The following is a 23,641-nucleotide window of genomic DNA, read 5'->3' on the forward strand; positions in this document are numbered from 1 at the left end:
CACACACGGCCCCCACACACACACACACGGCCCCACAACACACCACACACGGCCCCCACACACACACACACACACACACACGGCCCCCCACACACACACACACCACACACACGGCCCCCACACACACACACACACACACACACACACACACACCACACACACACGGCCCCCACACACACTACACACAACACACACGGCCCCCACACACACACACGGCCCCACACACACACACACACGGCCCCACACACAACACACACACACACGGCCCACACACACCACACACACGGCCCCCACACACACAACACACACGGCCCCACACACACGCCCCCACACACACACACACGGCCCCACACACACACACACGCCCCACACACACACACACGGCCACACACACACACACACGGCCCCCACACACACACACACGGCCCCACACACACACACGCCCCACACACACACAACGGCCCCCACACACACACACGGCCCCACACACACACACAACACACACACACACACGCCCCACACACACACACACACAACACACGGCCCCACACACCACACACACACACACACACACACGGCCCCACACACACACACACACACACGGCCCCACACACACACACACGGCCCCACACACACACACACGGCCCCCACACACACACACACGGCCCCACACACACACACACACACACACACGGCCCCACACACACACACACACACACACGGCCCCACACACACACACACCACACACGGCCCCACACACACACACACACGGCCCCACACACACACACACACACGGCCCCACACACACACACGGCCCCACACACACACACACGGCCCCACACACACACACACGGCCCCACACACACACACACACGGCCCCACACACACACACACACGGCCCACACACACACACGGCCCCACACACACACACGGCCCACACACACACACGGCCCCACACACCACACACGGCCCCACACACACACACGGCCCCACACACACACACGGCCCCACACACACACCACACACACACGGCCCACACACACACACACACACGGCCCCCACACACACACACACACACGGCCCCACACACACACACACACACACGGCCCCACACACACACACACACGGCCCCACACACACACACACACGGCCCACACACACACACACACGGCCCCACACACACACACACGGCCCCACACACACACACACGGCCCCCACACACACACACGGCCCACACACACACACACACGGCCCCACACACACACACACACGGCCCCACACACACACACACACGGCCACACCCACACACACACACACACGGCCCCACACACACACACACACACACGGCCCACACACACACACACACACACGGCCCACACACACACACACACACGCCCACACACACACACACGGCCCCCACACACACACACACACACGGCCCCACACACCACACACACACACACACACACACGGCCCCACACACACACACACACGGCCCCACACACGGCCACACACACACGGCCCCACACACACACACACACGGCCCCACACACACACACACACACACGGCCCCACACACACACACACACACACGGCCCCACACACACACACACACACACGGCCCCACACACACACACACACACACGGCCCCACACACACACACACACACACGGCCCCACACACACCACACACACACACACGGCCCCACACACACACACACACGGCCCCACACACACACACACACACGGCCCCACACACACACACACGGCCCCACACACACACACACACACCACACACACACACACACGGCCCCACACACACACACGGGCCCCACACACACACACACACACACGGCCCCACACACACACACACACACACACACACACACACACACACACGGCCCACACACACACACACACACACACGGCCCCACACACACACACACACACACGGCCCCACACACACACACACACACACGGCCCCACACACACACACACACACACGGCCCCACACACACACACACACACACGGCCCCACACACACACACACACACACGGCCCACCCACACACACACACACACACACACACACACACGCCCCACACACACACACACACACACACGGCCCCACACACACACACACACACACGGCCCCACACACACACACACACACACACGGCCCCACACACACACACACGGCCCCACACACACACACACGGCCCCACACACACACACACGGCCCCACACACACACACACGGCCCCACACACACACACACACACACACACGGCCCCACACACACACACACACACACGGCCCCACACACACACACACACACACACACACACACACACACACACACACGGCCCACACACACACACACACACACACGCCCCACACACACACGGCCCCACACACACACACACACGGCCCCACACACACACACACACACGGCCCCCACACACACACACACACGGCCCCACACACACACACACACACGGCCCCACACACACGGCCCCACACACACACACACGGCCCCACACACACACACACGGCCCCACACACACACACACGGCCCCACACACACACACACGGCCCCACACACACACACACGGCCCCACACACCACACACGGCCCCACACACACACACGGCCCCACACACACACACGGCCCCACACACACACACACACCACACACACACACGGCCCACACACACACACACACACACACACGGCCCCACACACACACACCACACCACACACGGCCCCACACACACCCACCACCACACACACACACACGGCCACACACACACACACGGCCCCACACACACACACGGCCCCACACACACACACACACGGCCCCACACACACACACACACACACACACGGCCCCACACACACACACACACACACACACGGCCCCACACACACACACACACACACGGCCCCACACACACACACACACGGCCCCACACACACACACACACACACGGCCCCACACACACACACACGGCCCACACACACACACACGGCCCACACACACACACACGGCCCCCACACACACACACACACGGCCCCACACACACACACACACGGCCCCACACACACACACGGCCCCACACACACACACGGCCCCACACACACACACGGCCCCACACACACACACGGCCCCACACACACACACGGCCCCACACACACACACGGCCCCACACACACACACGGCCCCACACACACACACACACACACGGCCCCACACACACACACACACACACGGCCCACACACACACACACACACACGGCCCCACACACACACACACACACACGGCCCACACACACACACACACACACGGCCCACACACACACACACACACGGCCCCACACACACACACACACACGGCCCCACACACACACACACACACGGCCCCACACACACACACACACACACGGCCCCACACACACACACACACACACGGCCCACACACACACACACACACACGGCCCCACACACAGGGCCCCCCTTTGCCCCCACCAAACGTGCAGCGTCACCCCCTGCCCAGTGCGCCCCCAAGAGAGAGACTGCACGTCGGGGAGGGGCTCGCAGGGAGAGAGAGGCTGCACGTCGGGGGGGGGGTTCGCAGGGAGAGAGAGGCTGCACGTCGGGGGGGGGGGGGCTCGCAGGGAGAGAGAGGCTGCACGTCGGGGGGGGGGGGGGGCTCGCAGGGAGAGAGAGGCTGCACGTCGGGGGGGGGGGGGTGCTCGCAGGGAGAGAGAGGCTGCACGTCGGGGGGCTCGCAGGGAGAGAGAGGCTGCACGTCGGGGGGGCTCGCAGGGAGAGAGAGGCTGCACGTCGGGGGGGGCTCGCAGGGAGAGAGAGGCTGCACGTCGGGGGGGGCTCGCAGGGAGAGAGAGCTAGCACGTCGGGGGGGCTCGCTGGGAGAGAGGCCCCGCGAGAGCCCCCACAACACGCACCACTGCCCCGCGAGAGCCCCCACAACACGCACCACTGCCCCGCGAGAGCGCACAACAACACGCACCAATGCCCGCGAGAGCGCACAACAACACGCACCAATGCCCCGCGAGAGCGCACAACAACACGCACCAATGCCCCGCGAGAGCGCACAACAACAAGCACCACTGCCCCACGAGAGCCCACAACAACACGCACCACTGCCAGCGAGAACCCCCCAAACGTGCAGCGTCGCCCTCCGCGAGCCCCCCCTTAAACATGCAGCGTCACCCCCTGGCCACTGCGATTCCCCCAAACATGCAGCGTCACCCCCTAGCCACTGCGAGCCCCCCAAACATGCAGCGTCACCCCCTGGCCACTGCGAGCCCCCCAAACGTGCAGCGTCACCCCTGGCCACTGCGAGCCCCCCAAACGTGCAGCGTCACCCCCTGGCCACTGCGAGCCCCCCAAACGTGCAGCGTCACCCCCTGGCCACTGCGAGCCCCCCAAACATGCAGCGTCACCCCCTGGCCACTGCGAGCCCCGCAAACATGCAGCGTCACCCCCTGGCCAGTGCCAGCCCCCCCAAACGTGCAGCGTCGCCCCCTGCCAGCCCCCCAAACGTGCAGCGTCGCCCCCTGCCCAGTGCCAGCCCCCCCAAACGTGAAGCGTCGCCCCTGCCCAGTGCCAGCCCCCCCCCCAAACGTGAAGCGTCGCCCCCTGGCCACTGCGAGCCCCCCAACATGCAGCGTCACCCCCTGGCCACTGCGAGCTCCGCAAACGTGCAACGTCGCCCCCCGGCCACTGCGAGCCCCCCAAGCGTGCAGCGTCGCCCCCTGCCCAGTGCCAGCCCCCCCAAACGTGCAGCGTCGCCCCCTGCCAGCCCCCCCAAACGTGAAGCGTCACCCCCTGGCCACTGCGAGCCCCCAAACATGCAGCGTAAGCCCTTGGCCAGTGCGAGCCCCCCAAACATGTGTCGCCCCCTGCAAGCCCCCCAAACGTACAGCGTCATCTCCCGGCCAGTGCGAGCCCCCCCCAAACGTACAGCATCATCCCCCCGGCCAGTGCGAGCCTCCCCAAATGTACAGCGTCATCCCCCCGGCCAGTGCGAGCCCCCCCAAACATGCAGCCGTCGCCCCCCCCGGCCAGTGCGAGCCCCCCAAACGTACAGCGTCATCCCCCCGGCCACTGCGAGCCCCCCAAACATGCAGCGTCACCCCTGGCCACTGCGAGCCCCGCAAACGTGCAACGTCGCCCCCGGCCAGTGCGAGCCCCCCCAAGCGTGCAGCGTCGCCCCCTGCCCAGTGCCAGCCCCCCCCAAACGTGCAGCGTCGCCCCCTGCCAGCCCCCCCAAACGTGCAGCGTAGCCCCCTGCCCAGTGCCAGCCCCCCCAAACGTGAAGCGTCGCCCCCTGGCCACTGCGAGCCCCCCAAACATGCAGCGTAACCCCCTGGCCAGTGCGAGCCCCCCAAACATGTGTCGCCCCCTGCAAGCCCCCCAAACGTACAGCGTCAACTCCCCGGCCAGTGCGAGCCCCCCCAAATGTAGAGCGTCATCCCCCCGGCCAGTGCGAGCCCCCCCAAACGTGCAGCGTCGCCCCCCGGCCAGTGCGAGCCCCCCCAAACGTACAGCGTCATCCCCCCGGCCAGTGCGAGCCCCCCCAAACGTGCAGCGTCGCCCCCCGGCCAGTGCGAGCCACCCCCAAACGTGCAGCGTCGCACCCCGGCCAGTGCGAGCCCCCCCAAACGTACAGCGTCATCCCCCCGGCCAGTGCGAGCCCCCCCAAACGTACAGCATCATCCCCCCGGCCAGTGTGAGCCCCCCCAAACGTGCAGCGTCGCCCCCCGGCCAGTGCGAGCCCCCCCAAACGTGCGGCGTCGACCCCCGGCCAGTGCCATCCCCCCCCAAACATGCAGCGTCGCACCCCGGCCAGTGCGAGCCCCCCCAAACGTGCAGCGTCGCACCGCGGCCAATGCGAGCCCCCCCAAACGTACAGCATCATCCCCCCGGCCAGTGTGAGCCCCCCCAAACGTGCAGCGTCGCCCCCCGGCCAGTGCGAGCCACCCCAAACTTGCAGCGTCGCCCCCCGGCCAGTGCCATCCCCCCCAAACGTGCAGCGTCGCACCCCGGCCAGTGCGAGCACCCCCAAACGTGCAGCGTCGCACCCCGGCCAGTGCGAGCCCCCCCAAACGTGCAGCGTCGCCCCCCGGCCAGTGCGAGCCCCCCCAAACGTGCAGCGTCACCAACCCGGCCAGTGCCATCCCCCCAAACGTGCAGCGTCGCACCGCGGCCAGTGCGAGCCCCCCCCAAACGTGCAGCGTCGCCCCCCGGCCAGTGCCATCCCCCCCCCAAACGTGCAGCGTCGCACCCCGGCCAGTGCGAGCCCCCCCAAACGTGCAGCGTCGCCCTTCGGCCAGTGCGAGCCACCCCAAACGTGCAGCGTCGCCCCCGGCCAGTGCCATCCCCCCAAACGTGCAGCGTCGCACCGCGGCCAGTGCGAGCCCCCCCAAACGTGCAGCGTCGCACTGCGGCCAGTGCGAGCCCCCCCAAACGTACAGCGTTGCCCCCCGGCTAGTGAGAGCACCCCCAAACTTGCAGCGTATCCCCCCGGCCAGTGCGAGCCCCCCCCAAACATGCAGCCTCACCCCCTGGCCAGTGCGAGCCCCCCAAACATGCAGCCTAACCCCCTGGCCAGTGCGAGCCCCCCAAACATGCAGCCTCCCCCCCTGGCCAGTGCGAGCCCCCCAAACGTGCAGCGTCACCAACCCAGCCAGTGCGAGCCCCCCCAAACTTGCAGCGTTGCCCCCCGGCCAGTTCGAGCCCCCCCAAACGTGCAGCGTCACCAACCCAGCCAGTGCCATCCCCACAAACGTGCAGCGTCACCCCCCGGCCAGTGCGAGCCCCCCCCCAAACGTACAGCGTCGCCCACCGGCCAGTGCGAGCCCCCCCAAACGTGCAGCGTCGCACCGCGTCCAGTGCGAGCCCCCCCAAAACGTGCAGCGTCGCACCGCGGCCAGTGCGAGCCCCCCCAAACGTGCAGCGTCGCACCGCGGCCAGTGCCATCCCCCCAAACGTGCAGCGTCGCCCCCCGGCCAGTGCGAGCCCCCCCAAACGTGCAGCGTCGCACCGCGGCCAGTGCGAGCCCCCCAAACGTGCAGCGTCGCACCGCGGCCAGTGCGAGCCCCCCCAAACGTGCAGCGTCGCACCGCGGCCAGTGCGAGCCCCCCCAAACGTGCAGCGTCGCACCGCGGCCAGTGCGAGCCCCCCCAAACGTGCAGCGTCGCCCCCCCGGCCAGTGCGAGCCCCCCCAAACGTGAAGAGTCACCAACCCGGCCAGTGCCATCCCCCCAAACATGCAGCGTCGCGTCGCACCGCGGCCAGTGCGAGCCCCCCCAAACGTGCAGCGTCGCCCCCTGGCCAGTGCGAGCCCCCCCAAACGTGCAGCGTCCCCCCCCGGCCAGTGCGAGCCCCCCCAAACGTGCAGCATCATCCCCCCGGCCAGTGCGAGCCTCCCCAAACGTGCAGCATCATCCCCCCGGCCAGTGCGAGCCTCCCCAAATGTACAGCGTCATCCCCCCGGCCAGTGCGAGCCCCCCCAAACGTGCAGCGTCGCCCCCCGGCCAGTGCGAGCCCCCCCAAACATGCAGCGTCGCCCCCCGGCTAGTGCGAGCCCCCCCAAACGTACAGCATCATCCCCCCGGCCAGTGCGAGCCCCCCCCAAACGTGCAGCATCGCCCCCCGGCCAGTGCGAGCCACCCCAAACGTGCAGCGTCGCCCCCCCGGCTAGTGCGAGCACCCCCAAACGTACAGCGTTGCCCCCCCGGCTAGTGCGAGCACCCCCAAACATGCAGCCTCACCCCCTGGGCAGTGCGAGCCCACCAAACATGCAGCCTCACCCCCTGGCCAGTGCGAGCCCCCCAAACATGCAGCCTCCCCCCCTGGCCAGTGCGAGCCCCCCAAACGTGCAGCATCGCCCCCCGGCCAGTGCGAGCCACCCCAAACGTGCAGCGTCGCCCCCCCGGCTAGTGCGAGCACCCCCAAACGTACAGCGTTGCCCCCCCGGCCAGTGCGAGCCCCCCCAAACATGCAGCCTCACCCCCTGGCCAGTGCGAGCCCACCAAACATGCAGCCTCACCCCCTGGCCAGTGCGAGCCCCCCAAACATGCAGCCTCCCCCCCTGGCCAGTGCGAGCCCCCCAAACGTGCAGCAGCGCACCGCGGCCAGTGCGAGCCCCACCAAACGTGCAGCGTCACCAACCCGGCCAGTGCCATCCCCCCAAACGTGCAGCGTCGCCCCCCGGCCAGTGCGAGCCCCACCAAACGTGCAGCGTCGCCCCCCGGCCAGTGCGAGCCCCACCAAACGTGCAGCGTCACCAACCCGGCCAGTGCCATCCCCCCAAACGTGCAGCATCGCACCGCGGCCAGTGCGAGCCCCCCCAAACGTGCAGCGTCGCACCGCGGCCAGTGCGAGCCCCCCCAAACGTGCAGCGTTGCCCCCCGGCCAGTGCGAGCCCCCCCCAAACGTACAGCGTCGCCCACCGGCCAGTGCGAGCCACCCCAAACGTGCAGCGTCGCCCACCGGCCAGTGCCATCCCCCCCAAACGTGCAGCGTCGCCCCCCGGCCAGTGCCATCCCCCCCAAACGTGCAGCGTCGCACCCCGGCCAGTGCGATCCCCCCCAAACGTGCAGCGTCGCACCGCGGCCAGTGCGAGCCCCCCCAAACGTGCAGCGTCGCACCGCGGCCAGTGCGAGCCCCCCCAAACGTACAGCGTCATCCCCCCGGCCAGTGCGAGCCCCCCCAAACATACAGCATCATCCCCCCGGCCAGTGCGATGCCCCCCAAACGTGCAGCGTCGCACCCCGGCCAGTGCAAGCCCCCCCCAAACGTACAGCGTCATCCCCCCGGCCAGTGCGAGCCCCCCCAAACGTACAGCGTCATCCCCCCGACCAGTGCGATCCCCCCCAAACGTGCAGCGTCACACCCCGGCCAGTGCAAGCCCCCCCAAACGTACAGCGTCATCCCCCCGGCCAGTGCGAGCCCCCCCCAAACGTACAGTATCATCCCCTGCTCCGTGTAACCCCCCATAAGACACTTACCTTATTGAAGCCTGAGACATACACGAGCTGCAGCCCCCAACACAGACAGGAGACACTGCTCTGTGCCCCCAACATCCAGGCTGAGACCCCAGAGCTATAACTAATGAGGAAACGCTGACTCTTCTCCACCTCAGGGTCAGGATCCTCCGCTCTGCACAGAGAAGCCCGAGCACTGCCGCTTCCCGCCCACAGATCTGCACGGCACTGAGGAGGCCCCGCCTTTTCCGGTGACATCATGATTTCATGAAATCACTCCTCCCACCTCAAAAAATCAACTCCGATCTAGCCTCTACCCTGTTCCCTCTGCCATTGTTCTAAGTTTGGCGCCATGACTGACTGGAGACCTGTACGTCAGTGTTATGCCCGGCTGTGAGGGCGCAGCGCCCATACTGTGCACAGGCTGCCGTACACACGGAGCACTGACAATGAAGAGCCCATACTGTACACACGGAGCACTGACAATGAAGAGCCCATACTGTGCACAGGCTACCGTACACACGGAGCACTGACAATGAAGAGCCCATACTGTGCACAGGCTACCGTACACACGGAGCACTGACAATGAAGAGCCCATACTGTACACAGGCTACTGTACACACGGAGCACTGACAATGAAGAGCCCATACTGTGCACAGGCTACCGTACACACGGAGCACTGACAATGAAGAGCCCATACTGTGCACAGGCTACCGTACACACGGAGCACTGACAATGAAGAGCCCATACTGTACACAGGCTACCGTACACACGGAGCACTGACGATGAAGAGCCCATACTGTACACAGGCTACTGTACACACGGAGCACTGACAATGAAGAGCCCATACTGTACACAGGCTGCCGTACACACGGAGCACTGACAATGAAGAGCCCATACTGTACACAGGCTACTGTACACACGGAGCACTGACAATGAAGAGCCCATACTGTACACAGGCTACCGTACACACGGAGCACTGACAATGAAGAGCCCATACTGTACACAGGCTACCGTACACACGGAGCACTGACAATGAAGAGCCCATACTGTGCACAGGCTACTGTACACACGGAGCACTGACAATGAAGAGCCCATACTGTACACAGGCTACTGTACACACGGAGCACTGACAATGAAGAGCCCATACTGTACACAGGCTGCCGTACACACGGAGCACTGACAATGAAGAGCCCATACTGTGCACAGGCTACCGTACACACAGAGCACTGACAATGAAGAGCCCATACTGTGCACAGGCTACCGTACACACGGAGCACTGACAATGAAGAGCCCATACTGTACACAGGCTACCGTACACACGGAGCACTGACAATGAAGAGCCCATACTGTGCACAGGCTACCGTACACACAGAGCACTGACAATGAAGAGCCCATACTGTACACAGGCTACCGTACACACGGAGCACTGACAATGAAGAGCCCATACTGTACACAGGCTACCGTACACACGGAGCACTGACAATGAAGAGCCCATACTGTACACAGGCTGCCGTACACACGGAGCACTGACAATGAAGAGCCCATACTGTGCACAGGCTACCGTACACACGGAGCACTGACAATGAAGAGCCCATACTGTGCACAGGCTACCGTACACACAGAGCACTGACAATGAAGAGCCCATACTGTACACAGGCTACCGTACACACGGAGCACTGACAATGAAGAGCCCATACTGTACACAGGCTACCGTACACACGGAGCACTGACAATGAAGAGCCCATACTGTACACAGGCTGCGGTACACACGGAGCACTGACAATGAAGAGCCCATACTGTGCACAGGCTACCGTACACACGGAGCACTGACAATGAAGAGCCCATACTGTACACAGGCTACTGTACACACGGAGCACTGACAATGAAGAGCTGGCGACCGATCCACGCAGCTGGATTTGAATCCCCTATTAAATCGATGTCTGGATCATATATGACAAGCTTCCCCCCATATACTGTATATGGCGCTATATAAATAAAATTATTATTATTATTATTATGAGATCTTGGGCTGCACAGGTCCCATATACTGTTCTTAGACAGAGGCCCAAGAGGTGAGGGGCCATGTCTACCTCCACAGCAGGTAGGAATGTGCATATTGAGTTTTTGGGCTGTAAAGGGCCCATATACTGTCCTTACACAGGGGCCTCTTCTGTCTGTGTCCACCAGCACATATACAGACCACAGTGTCTGTACTGACCACAGACCTCCTCACCCAAACTGTCAGCCTCTTCATAGTCCACATACACTGTGTGCACAATTATCAGGCAAGTTAGTATTTTTACCATATCATAATTTTTATGCAGATTTTCCAACTCCAAGCCGTATACATTTGAATGTATTATTGAGTAAAGCAGATCAAATTGTACAAACAAGATGGAAATGTCCAGCCAGCATACTGCTCAGGAAGGAGACAGGTTCTGTGTACTAGAGATTAATGTGCTTTGGTCAGACATGTGCATATCAACCCAAAAACAAAAGCAAAAGACCTTGTGAAGATGCTGGTGGAAGCTGGTAAGATTGTGTCATTATCCACAGTGAATCGAGTACTGTATCAACATGGGCTGAAAGGCCACTCTGCCAGGAAGAAGCAATTACTCCAAAAGAAACATAAAAAAGTGAAATTAATGTTTGCAAATGCACACAGGAGCAAAGACCTTAATGTTTGGAGACATGTGCTGTGTTCTGACAAAACTAAAATTGAACTGTTTGGTCATAATGACCATTGTTACATTTGGAGAAAAAAGGGAGAAGCTTTGAAGCCTAAGAACACCATCTCAACTGTGAAACACAGGGGTAGCAGCATCATTTTGTGGGGTTGTTTTGCTGCAGGAGGGACTGGAGCACTTCACAAAATAGATGGAATCATGAGGAAAGAAAATTATGTGGCAATACTGAAGCAACAACTCAGTACATCAGGCAGGAACTTAAAGCTTGGGCGGAAATGGGTCTTCCAAATAGACAATGAACCGAAGCATACTGCCAAACTGGTTACAAAGTGGCTTAAGGATAACAAAGTCAATGTTTTGGAGTGGCCTTCACAAATCCGTGATCTCAATCCTATTGCAAATTTATGGGTAAATCAGAAATCCATGTGCGAGCAAGGTGACCCACAATCATGGCTCAGTTACACCAGTTCTGTCAGGAGGAATAAGCCCAAATTCCTACCAACTATTGTGAGAGGCTTGTGGAAGGAGATCCAAAATATTTGACCCAAGTCATACAGTTTAAGGCCAATGATACCAAATACTAATGAAATGTAGGTAAACTTTTGACTTTGCAGAAAGTAATAAAAATGCCTTAAAACATTCTCTCTCTTATTATTCTGACATTTGGTAAATATAAATAATTTTGGTAATCTTATTTGACCTAAAACAGGAAAGGTTTATTCTGATTTCATGTCAGATAGTAAGAAAAACATGCAGATGTGTCTGTTTAGATAGTGTATGTAAACTTCTGCTTTCAACTGTATAACCACCAACTATTGTTTGGGCACTGACAGGATGAGCACAGTTTGACTTTTGGAACACAACTTTCACTGGAGTAGTTTGCAGATGCTGTGCGGTACTAGAACAGCAGAAACTCACAAAAAGGATACCTATTTTAAAGGGAACCTGTCAGGTCCAATATGCACCCAGAACTATGAGCAATTCTGGGTGCATATTGCTAATCCTTGCCTAACCGTCTCTGCATCTTGTAGCATACATAAAGAGATCTTTAATAAAAGTATTTCTAAAGATCTTTTATCGTATGCTAATGAGCGCAGGAACTAGTCTTAAGGACGTTTCTTTCCCTGCTAGTCGGTCCTGTGGGCATGCTAACATGCTAATGAAAGCGCAGCGTTAGAGGATGATCTCACTCACCTCTCCACTGCCATCACTGCCCGATGCTGGATTTCGGCTCAGTCCGCATAATCCCGGACTTTCGGTCATGTGCACTACTTCAGTTTCAAGCCGGGAAGCGTACACCCGGCTTCATAGTGCGCATGACTGAAACTTCAGGGTCATGGCGATGGCAGCGGAGAGATGAGTGAGATCATCCTCTGATGCTGCGCATTCATTAGCATGTTAGCATGCCTACAGGGGAGTGCTTATATGCTAATGGGGCCGACTAGGAAGGGAAGTAACGCCCTTGGGACTAGTCCCCGAGCTCATTAGCATACAATAAAGATCTTTAGAAATACTTTTTCTAAATATCTCTTTATCTATGCTAGTGTATACAGGAATAATTCAAATTGTCTCCCCAGGAAAGGAGACAAACTCTAGCGCCACCTATTGGAAGTAGCAATAATAAGTAGCTTAAATCTTGTCCTTAAATATGGGAAATGCATGCTCGAGTTGTCATCTGGTTGTCATCTGGTTATTAACTCAGCTAGTGCAGACTATTCAACTTCTTTGTCTTAAGAATCGACTGGTTTGCTTTTGCTGTAAACCGCCATCCAGTAAACGTTGCTGCATTTCGTTGAATCTGAGCAGAAAATATATCACTGTACACTCCCGGATTAATTTGTTTGCTTCTATTGTCAGTCATAACATAGTGAGCCAGTGCCACTGGAAGCCATGCATGCTCATTTCATCACCCTGCCTCCACCATGTTTTACAGAGGATGTGGTGTGCTTCAGATCATGAGCTGTTCAAAACCCTTTCCATACTTTTTTCTTCCCACCATTCTGGTACAAGTTAATCTTCATTTCAGCTGTCCAAAAAATGCTTTCCCAGACCTCGATTGACTGCTTTTTTAGGCAAAGTCTAATCTGGCCTTTCTATTTTTAAGGCTGATTACTGGAAGGCACCGGGTAGGTTAAGAATGCTATTAACCTGCAGATTAACCCCAGTTTATTTACACTGGGTACATTATTTTGCTCTAAAATCGTCGGCATATGATACTTATTGAAACCATGACTCCAGACTGTTACAGGTTGGCCTTCAGGTCATTTGATATTTGACGTGGTGTTTTTTTCCACCATTCGCACCGACCTTCAAAGACATCTCTTGTTAATTTTCCTCTTTCCCCACGTCGAAGGAGGTTCTTGACGGTTCCATGCTTGGCAAACTTCTTAATAACATTGTGCACTGATGAAACTGGGATACCAAAGCCTTTGGAGATGGCCTTATACCTGTCACGCTTTGACATGTGGCTGACTCGTTCAGACCAATTGATGTCTGGACACACAAGAAAAATACAAACAACAGTACAACAGGTCCCAACATCAGAACATCAGGAAACAATAACAATGGTGGGTCCTAGCTCCAGTGATTGATAGATTGATATCTCCTATCCTCACTTGTAGCTGACCCTACATTCCTAGTTAGGCCCTATACAGTCTCCTCAACTGTTGTCGAACAGGAACCTGAGACCCCAAGAAAAACCCTGTAGTGGCTCTGGCTGGTGGAAGACGCTAGCTCCACCACTGCACTAATACACACAGGGAAAGGAAAGGCAAATTGGAAAACAGCAAAGGATAAAGTCCAAATGCAGGAACAAGCCTTCACAGGTGTTTTCACCAATGCGGCTAGAGAACAAATAGCTTTGTATCTTCAGCAAGGATTGCTGGGAAGCACCTCTATTTAAACCTGAAGAGGCGTGGCTACAAAGGAACTGCAGCTGCACAATTAAGCAAGGAACTGCAGGACAACAAAACTGACATTAACTCCTGATGTACTGAAAGAAATGAAAGCACAAATCCCAAATAAGGGATCCCGACTCTGAATTCGTCACTAATCTCCAAAAATAGAGAGACGACCGTGACAATACCCTTTAGAAGTCTTATGTCTGCTAGACAGCTCCTTTGTATTCACCATTGTGACAAAGAAACAGGGCCTACCATGTGGCGTTTTAAAACACTGAAGTCATTCATTGGCTAATTCATGTCACATGGACACTGACAATTTATCACAGGTGATTCTCATATGTAATTTAGCACAAACGAGTCAAAATGTGTTTCAATACTAATTTAATGTAAAGGGTGCCAATACCAGTGTCACAGAAGCTTTAGGTTTTTCTATTTTTTTTCCTTCAATTGATTTTTTGTTTAAAATTGTTGTTTATCATTTGCTTAACACAAGTGCTCTATATACAAAAGCTGTTTCATGTGATTCATTTTTTTGAGGAGATATTCCACATTATGTACTTAAATTTCATGGGTGCCAATAATGATGAACAGGACTTTATTAATTAAATATGCTGATAACAGAGTCCCTTTAAATTATTAAAACCTGTTGTTGGGGAATGGGAAGAATGTTTACACTGATAGGCTGCAAACTACATACCGTACCTAGCCCGCAATTCATCATTGTTGTTTCTCCACTTTTCTGCAGTAAAGTCTGCCTTTTCGCAGTGGATTTAGTATTTATGCCTTATTCTGTATACCTTTCGAGTAGTCTTTCATTTTTATTTGTTTTTTTTTCCTCAACAACTTTGGTTATGGAGATGTTTTAGATATTCATGAAATATGACTTTTACCACATTTTGCTAATTTTTTGGGTCACCTCTCATTTTCCTCCCAGAGTAAAGGCCCAGTCACACACAACGACTTACCAGCGATCCCGAAAACGATGCGACCTGATAGGGATCGCAGGTAAGTCGCTGGGAGGTCGCAGGTGAGATGTCACACAGTCAGATCTTACCAGCGATGCAGGAACAATACAGGTCGCAGTAGCGACCTGTATAACGATCTCAGCAGTCACTGTGACCCTGTCACACAGTGTCAAACACAGCGATGTGTCAGGACATCGCCTTTGAAGAAAATGGCCTGGACCATTCTGCAACGACTAGAGATCTCACAGCAGGGGCCTGATCGCTGGTAGGTGTCACACATAACAAGATCGTTAACGGGATCGCTACTGCGTCACGGAAACCGTGCCTCAGCTGCGATCTCGCTAGCGATCTCATTATGTGTGACGGTACCTTAAGTAAGGTGTCTAGAGGAGTTTTCAATCTTGAACATTTTTATGACTTTTAAAGAATTTTTGACTTTTGGTGCTAAAAACTGCAAAAGCTTGTTAAAGAAAAAGAGCATTTTTAAATGTTGTACAAAATGTAAATTAGTCTCTAGAAGTGTATACAATTATTTACAGAATAGGCAATACTCTATAAGAAAAAGGCCTGAGCTTCAGATTGATACACAATGGGAACTATAAGAAAAGTGCAGCTGCTGCTGATGTAATTAGGCAATAGAGCAAAAGGGCATTGTCTAGAAACAATACAACTATACAGGGATATTGTCATGTTCCATGGCCGCTCGGTGTGAATTCAGATATGCGGCAGAGATTAAATCATCATGGGACTTCGTGGGGATTCTATTGGCCCTGCAGGGGTGTTTCAAGGTTAATAAAGTGGTGAAAGAGGGTGCTTTTTTTGTCTTTTATTTCACATTAAGGATTTGTTGGTGTTTGTGTTTGTTTCTTTTCACTTACAGATTAGTAATGGGGGGGTCTCATAGATGCCTCCCATTACAGATCTAGGGCTTAGTGGAAGCTGTGAGCTGACATTATTAACCCCTTATTTCCCCGATTTCCACCGCACCAGGGTAAATAGAAAGCCAGGTAAAGTGCTGAGATTGTCACATCTAATGAACGTGACAACCCCAGGTGGCTGCAGGTTGGTATTTTTAGGCTGGAGGTGGCTCAATAAGCATGGGTCTCCCCAGCCTGAGAATACCAGCCCCAGCTGTTGGGCTTTATCATGGATAGGTATCACAATTGGCGAGGACCGCACGCTGTTTTTTAAAATTATTTTTTTAACTAAAAATAAAAATTTAAAAAAAGCCACATGCTGTTTTTCCTATTTTGATACAGTAAGCACACAGCTGGGGGCTTTCACCTGTAGCCGTGGGATTTATCTGTGCTGGGTATCATAATACGGGGGGACCGTATGCCAAATGTTTTATTTATTTTTGCACCACGGTAGCGACCCACAAACAGCACCTGTGATTGGTTGCAGTCATACGCTGTCACACAGGTTGGGGGCGTGTCTAACTGCAACCAATCACAGATGCCAGGACTACCAATGAGAAGGGAAATCAGTGCATATGGATGAGCAATAAAGCGCAGGCACGGGAGCAATTACAACTGCGCCGGTGCCTTGGTAAGTATGAAGCACGTGCTGGAGCGGGATCATTAGCTGGAATTCCCTGAGAATTCTGGGCCCGACACTCGTGCATGTTTGAAATCGCGCTGATCTGGACTTTAAAAATCTGAGTCTGCTTATCATTAGTCCTGTCCCCTTTGGAGAAAAACATCTCCAAAGTATGTGTTTCCTCCCATGCTTCATGGTTGGGATGGTATTCTTGGGGTTGTATTCATCCTTCTTCCCCTAAACACGTGAGTGGAGTTGATACCAAAAAGTTTTATTTTGATTTCATCTGACCATGTGACCTTCTCCCACATTTCCTCTAGATCATCCAGATGGTCATTGGCAAACTTCAAATGGGTCTGGGTATGTGCTGGCATGAGCAGGTGGACTCTGTCTGGCCGGCAGGATTTTAATCCATGACAGCGTAGTGTGTTACTAATGGTAATCTTTGAGCCTGTCCCAGCTCTTATCAAGTCATTGACCAGGTCCTCTCATGCAGTTTTAGGCTGATTCCGGACCTTTCTCAGAATCATCCTTGCCCCATAAGCCAAGATCTAATAATTGGGCCAACAGTTGTTGCTTCCTCACCAAGCTGCTTTCCTATTGTCCTGTAGCTCATCCCAGCTTGTACTGGTCTACAATTTTGTCCCTAGTGTCCTTAAACCTTTTTGGTCTTGGCCATGGTAGAGAAGTTGGAGTTGGATTGATTGAGTATGTGGACAGGTGTCTTTTATACTGGTAATGAGTTCAAACAGTTGGAATTAATGCAGATAATGACTGCAAATTAGGAGAGTTTGTTAAATAAAAAATAACAGGCCTGTGAGAGCCAGAATTCTTGCTGGTTGGTAGGCGATCAAATACTTATTTAATGCAATAAAATGCAAATTATTATTTTATTTATTTTTTTTCAATCATACAATTTGATTTTCAGGATTTACCGTATTTTTCGCTTTATAAGACGCACTTTTTTTCCCCCAAAATTGTGGGTAAAAAAGGGGTGCGTCTTACAAAGTGAATGTAACTTACCGGGCAGTAATCTGGCGGTGGAGTGAGTCACAGGAGGCTGGTGCGGCCGCCATGGATCCCCCGGCAATCGGCAGCGGAGGCGGCCGCCATGGATCCCGCGGCAATCGGTTGCGGTGGCGGCCGCCATGGATCCCCCGGCAATCGGCTGCGGATGCGGCCGCCATGGATCCCGCGGCAATCGGCTGTGGTGGAGGCCGCCATGGATCCCCCGGCAATCGGCTGCGGTGGCGGCCGCCATGGATCCCCCGGCAATCGGCTGCGGTGGCGTCACCATAGCCGAAAACTATCTGCGCCTGCGCTGCCTCCAACGCGACTTCCGGAAAATGGCTGCGGAGGTGACGCAGGCGCAGATGGAGATCTCAGAGAAGCGAGATCTCCATCTGCGCATGCGCTGCCTTCCGTAGCCATTTTCCTGAAGTCCATCGCGTCGGAGGCTACGCAGGCGCAGATAGAGATCGCGGCTCTCGAAGATCGCGATCTGCGCATGCGCGGGTTCCATTTTAGATCTCCGCAGCAGACGGAGACTATCATAAGAAAGAGGAGAGAGAGAAGAACGATTCTCCCTCTCCTCGCTAGGGCTGGATGCTGATTGGTGGAGACAACTTTTGCAGAGCTGCCTCCACCAATCAGTGATCTGAGCCTGACAAATGTCAGGAACATGGGGGAATAATGGGGAACACAACCCCCATCATCAGCCTTCAGAATATACTGTATCAATCGGTGTATTCAGAAGGATGATGGGGGCTGTAGTCCTTTAGTGTAAACACTCCAGGGAGGGACTAATGTAGTGGCCAAAGTGTAAATGTGACTACCACCCCCCTCATCTTTCAGAATACAGCCATGTATGGTATACAGTACATGGGTGTATTCCTAAGGATGAGGGGGGTGGTAGTCCCAGATCCCCATAAAAGTGCATCATGCAGGTCCCCCATAGCCGTGTCATCCACGGATCCCACATAACAGTGCATCATCCACAGGTACCCATAATAGTGCATCATCCACAGGTCCCCCATAGCAATGCGTCATCCACATTTCCCCCATAATAGTGCGTCATCCACAGATCCCCCATAGCAGTGCGTCATCCACAAGTCCCCCATAGCAGTGCGTTATCCACAGATCCCCCACAGCAGTATCATCCACAGGTCTCCCATAATAGTGCATCATCCTCAGGTCCCCCATAACAGTGCGCCATCCACAGGTTCCCCATAGCAGTGTCATCCACAGGTCCCCCATAGCAGTGTCATCCACAGGTCCCCCATAGCAGTGTCATCCACAGGTCCCCCATAGCAGTGTCATCCACAGGTCCCCCATAGCAGTGCGTTATCCACAGGTCCCCCACAGCAGTGCATCATCCACAGATCCCCCCATAACAGACCCTCCTGTTGAGTCTAAATTGTTAAAATAATGGTTTTTTTTTAATTTTATTAAAATGTTTTAGCACACTATTTGGCTCAATTTTTTTTTTTAATTTTCCTCCTCTAAAACCTAGGTGCGTCTTATAAAGCGAAAAATACGGTAGTTTTTATTCTGTCCTTCACAGATGAAGTGTACTTGCGATAATAATTACAGACCTCTCCATTTTTGGCATTTAGGAAAAATTGGCAATGTATTTAAATACACTGTATCTCATCTTGATAATTAGTTGTTGTGGTTTTCTTTTTTAAAAAATGCAATTTGGGAATTTTATTTCTCCAGAAATGAACATATGATCTCAACAGTTTTGGTAGAGATTACCTTTTTTTTGCACGACGATACAACATATTTTTATTTTTAAATCGCTTTATTTTTAAATAGGAGAAGAGCAGGGGTGATTTCATTTTTTTATTTTTGCTATTTTTTTAAAAAAAAAAAAGAATTGTTTTCATGATTACTTTATTTTTAGTCACAAAAGGGGACTTGATCCCTTGATCATACAATCACTTATGCCAATGTTTCCCAATCTCCATTTCTCACAGTTCATAGTGGGGTACCACAGGGGTCAGTATTGGGCCCGCTTCTTTTCAACATATTTATAAATGACCTTGTTGGGGGCATGCGGAGTAGAATTTCAATATTTGCAGATGATACTAAACTCTGCAGGGTAATCAATACAGAGGAGGATAATTTTATATTACAGGGAGATTTATGTAAATTGGAGGATTGGGCTGAGAAGTGGCAATTGAAGTTTAATGTAGATAAATGTAAGGTCATGCACTTGGATAGAGGAAATAACATTTATGATTATGTACTTAATTGTAGAACACTGGGTAAAACAGACACAGAAAAAGACTTGGGTGTATGGGTGGATGGTAAACTTCACTTTAGTGGACAGTGTCAGGCAACTGCTGGCAGGGCTAATAAAATAATGGGATGTATTAAAAGAGGTATAAGTGTTCATGAAAAAAATATAGTTCTACCTCTGTACAAGTCACTAGTGCGACCGCACTTAGAATACTGTGTACAATTCTGCTCACCGATATATAAGAAGGACATAGCTGAACTGGAGAGGGTGCAGAGAAGAGCCACCAAGATTATTAGAGGAATGGGTGGGCTGCAATACCAAGACAGGTTATTAAACTTGGGGTTATTTAGTTTGGAAAAATGAAGGCTTAGGGGGCATCTAATCACAATGTATAAATATATGAGGGGACAGTACAGAGACCTTTCCAAAGATCTTTTTACACCTAGGCCTGCGACTGGAACACGGGGGCATCCGCTACGTCTTGAGGAAAGAAGGTTTAATCATAATCACAGACGAGGATTCTTTACTGTACGAGCAGTGAAACTATGGAACTCTCTGCCGCATGATGTTGTAATGAGTGATTCACTACTAACATTTAAGCAGAGCCTGGACGCCTTTCTTGAAAAATTTAATATTACCAGTTATGTATATTAGATTTTATGACAGGGTATTGATCCAGGGAACTAGTCTGATTGCCGGATGTGGAGTCAGGAAGGAAATTTTTTCCCCATTGGAACTGTTTGCCACATTGGGGTTTTTTTGCCTTCCTCTGGATCAACATGTTAGGCTACGGGTTGAACTAGATGGACTTAGAGTCTCCCTTCAACCTTAAAAACTATGATACTATGATACTATGATACAGCCTACCAACACATTGCATTTTCAGGATTTCTTCAGTATTGCACAGATGAGAGATAAAAATTTCTGGCGCCTTGATGATAATTCCATCACCTGTGTAATTTCTAAACAAACGTTAAAAACATGATCAATACTGGCTTAGACTACTGTATGTACAGCAGTATATAGAGAAATCACAGTTCTATGGAGCTCCGTTTGTAGCTGAACTTCATTGGGGGACCAAAATGGCAGGCACGGGTGATTCAGCAGACGCAAGGCTTCCCGGACCACTCATCAATTAACCGTGATTGTATCTTGGAGAGGGGGTCTGATGGAAACCGGTAACAATGTACATTGTCAGTGGTGTCATTTAAATGCCGATGTCAAAATTATCCAGCATCTGCCTGGCATCAGTTTCTGAGGCTACTTCAAACAGCCCTTAACAACATGTGACTAAAATATATGTCTTACTAAATTTAAAGAGGAATAAGGCTCAGATTAGAAGAAAAGGCAAAACCGCCACAAAGTAGAAAAAAAGCTTGAATGTAGTAATGAATTGGGCCCAATGGGCCTTCATCAATTTAGGAATTGACCTGTTAGAACTGATTTGGTAATTAGTAATATTTCAAGATCCATAATTCACAAGTTAGGACTTGTCTGCTAGCACATACTCCTTTAATGGTCAGTCATTATATGTGCAGTTGTCGCTGAGGAATATGGAATTGTATATATTCTTTCTATGTCATTGTAATATACATAGAGCATTAGATTTTACCTACAAGACATTGTAGAAGACTTTTTTCCCTTTCTCATCATGTACATGGAAGCTATCTTTATTTTCTTTGCAGCGGTAGGACTGCCAGGGAATCTTCTACTGATTTATATCATTGCCAGCGCATCTGAAAAGATTACTGCTTATGAGATTTTTTTCATGCATCTTTCTGTTGGAAATATCTTGCAGCTTATTACACGCATACTAACCCTAATCTTGCCAACCAGGAATAATGTTTGTTATCCAATGTCTGTTCCATGCAAATTGTCTCTGTTTATATTATTTTGCAGCAGGTCATCGAGTATATGGATTACCTTAATCCTCGATGTTTTCTATTTGGTCAAACTTACAAACAATAATGGATTTTTCCGCTCTATCCTTTTGAAAAAGTCTTATGTGCATCTCTGTCTGGCTCTGAACTGGTTAATATGGATTGCAGTTCGTGTACCATACCCTTCACTTGTTCCTTCCGATCGTCCGAGACAGAATAGTGTCCACATGAATTCTACTTGCTTCTGTTCCTTTTTTGATGTTCTAACTGAAAAAGATGTGTTTATAAAGAACTATGATCTGGTAGTCGGAACTGTTTTTCAATGTCTGGCAATTATACTAATGTGTTTAGTGAACATAAAAGTTTTATGGATTCTCCGGAAACATCGACAAGCCACATTTTTACATGCCACATCACGAGGGCAAAAGAGTTCTCCTCGAGAGGTCAACGCCATCAAAGTGATCACAAGCTTGGTGATATTTTTTGTTATCTGCAAATCTTTAGACACTTTGCTTCGAAACTACTCTGACGTACTTGCAACTCATAGTCGTAGAATGATTGAACATATCTATCCTGCTCTTTCTCCATTTATTTTGGGATTTGGAGATCAGAGATTCAGAAATAAAATAAGGTGCATCATGAGTTATAGACCTTGTCAAAGAAACAGTGTAAAGGAAATAATAACTGTCTCTTAAAGTGTATACTGCTATTCATATATATATATATACATATATATATATACATATATATATATATATATATATATATACTGTATGTGCATATATACACACACATTATATATATCTATATATATACAGTATATATGTATATCTCAATCATTAATTTATTTTTAAATATCATTTGTAGAACAAAGTTTAACCCAGGAGTCCAACATATTCATATTTGAGCAGTAATGTCAAGAAAGAATACAGATGATGTTTGTGTGGTGTAATATTGTACATAACAAGAGGAGTATCACTTGTAGTTTATGTGTCATAGATGGAGGATGATGAATTTCCATTGAGTATGTGTTTGGATGCCTTACTTCTGCTCCATCACAAATACCACCATAGCAAGTAAATGGTCATGATTTCTGAATGGAATAGTCATTGTTTGTATGATCTGCATGATACAAAATACTCTTGTATCTAATGTCCTGTTTTAATGGATACAGGTTTCGAATACTTGTATCATTTGTCATATTTAAAAATATTCATTTCCAAATCTATAACATTTCTTTTAAGTGTTTTGGTGAAGTATGTATTGCATGCTGGGTATGCTATTTCTGCAGCCAAACCCAAGGTTGGGCTCTTGCTGTGATTAAGAATAGACAGTCAAAATTCATAAGTGGTTACTATTAGGGAAGATGATTGTATGAGCTGTGCAATCCAATAAAGGTGCAAGAT

At 52.4% G+C, this 23,641-nt stretch overlaps 1 long non-coding RNA gene across 1 annotated transcript in view; it reads right to left on the reverse strand.

Annotated features, from left to right (window-relative positions):
• The window catches only part of LOC142291342 (uncharacterized), a 15,132-nt gene extending 5,803 nt beyond the window's left edge, over nt 1-9,329 (reverse strand). Inside the window, exon 1 of the long non-coding RNA XR_012750459.1 lies at nt 9,039-9,329. This is a non-coding gene — a long non-coding RNA (uncharacterized LOC142291342). The remainder of the gene's footprint in view (nt 1-9,038) is intronic.
• Between the last annotated feature and the right edge of the window lie 14,312 nt (nt 9,330-23,641).

Source organism: Anomaloglossus baeobatrachus, chromosome 1, assembly GCF_048569485.1.
Source record: "Anomaloglossus baeobatrachus isolate aAnoBae1 chromosome 1, aAnoBae1.hap1, whole genome shotgun sequence".
In the NCBI taxonomy this organism is placed as follows: domain Eukaryota; kingdom Metazoa; phylum Chordata; class Amphibia; order Anura; family Aromobatidae; genus Anomaloglossus; species Anomaloglossus baeobatrachus.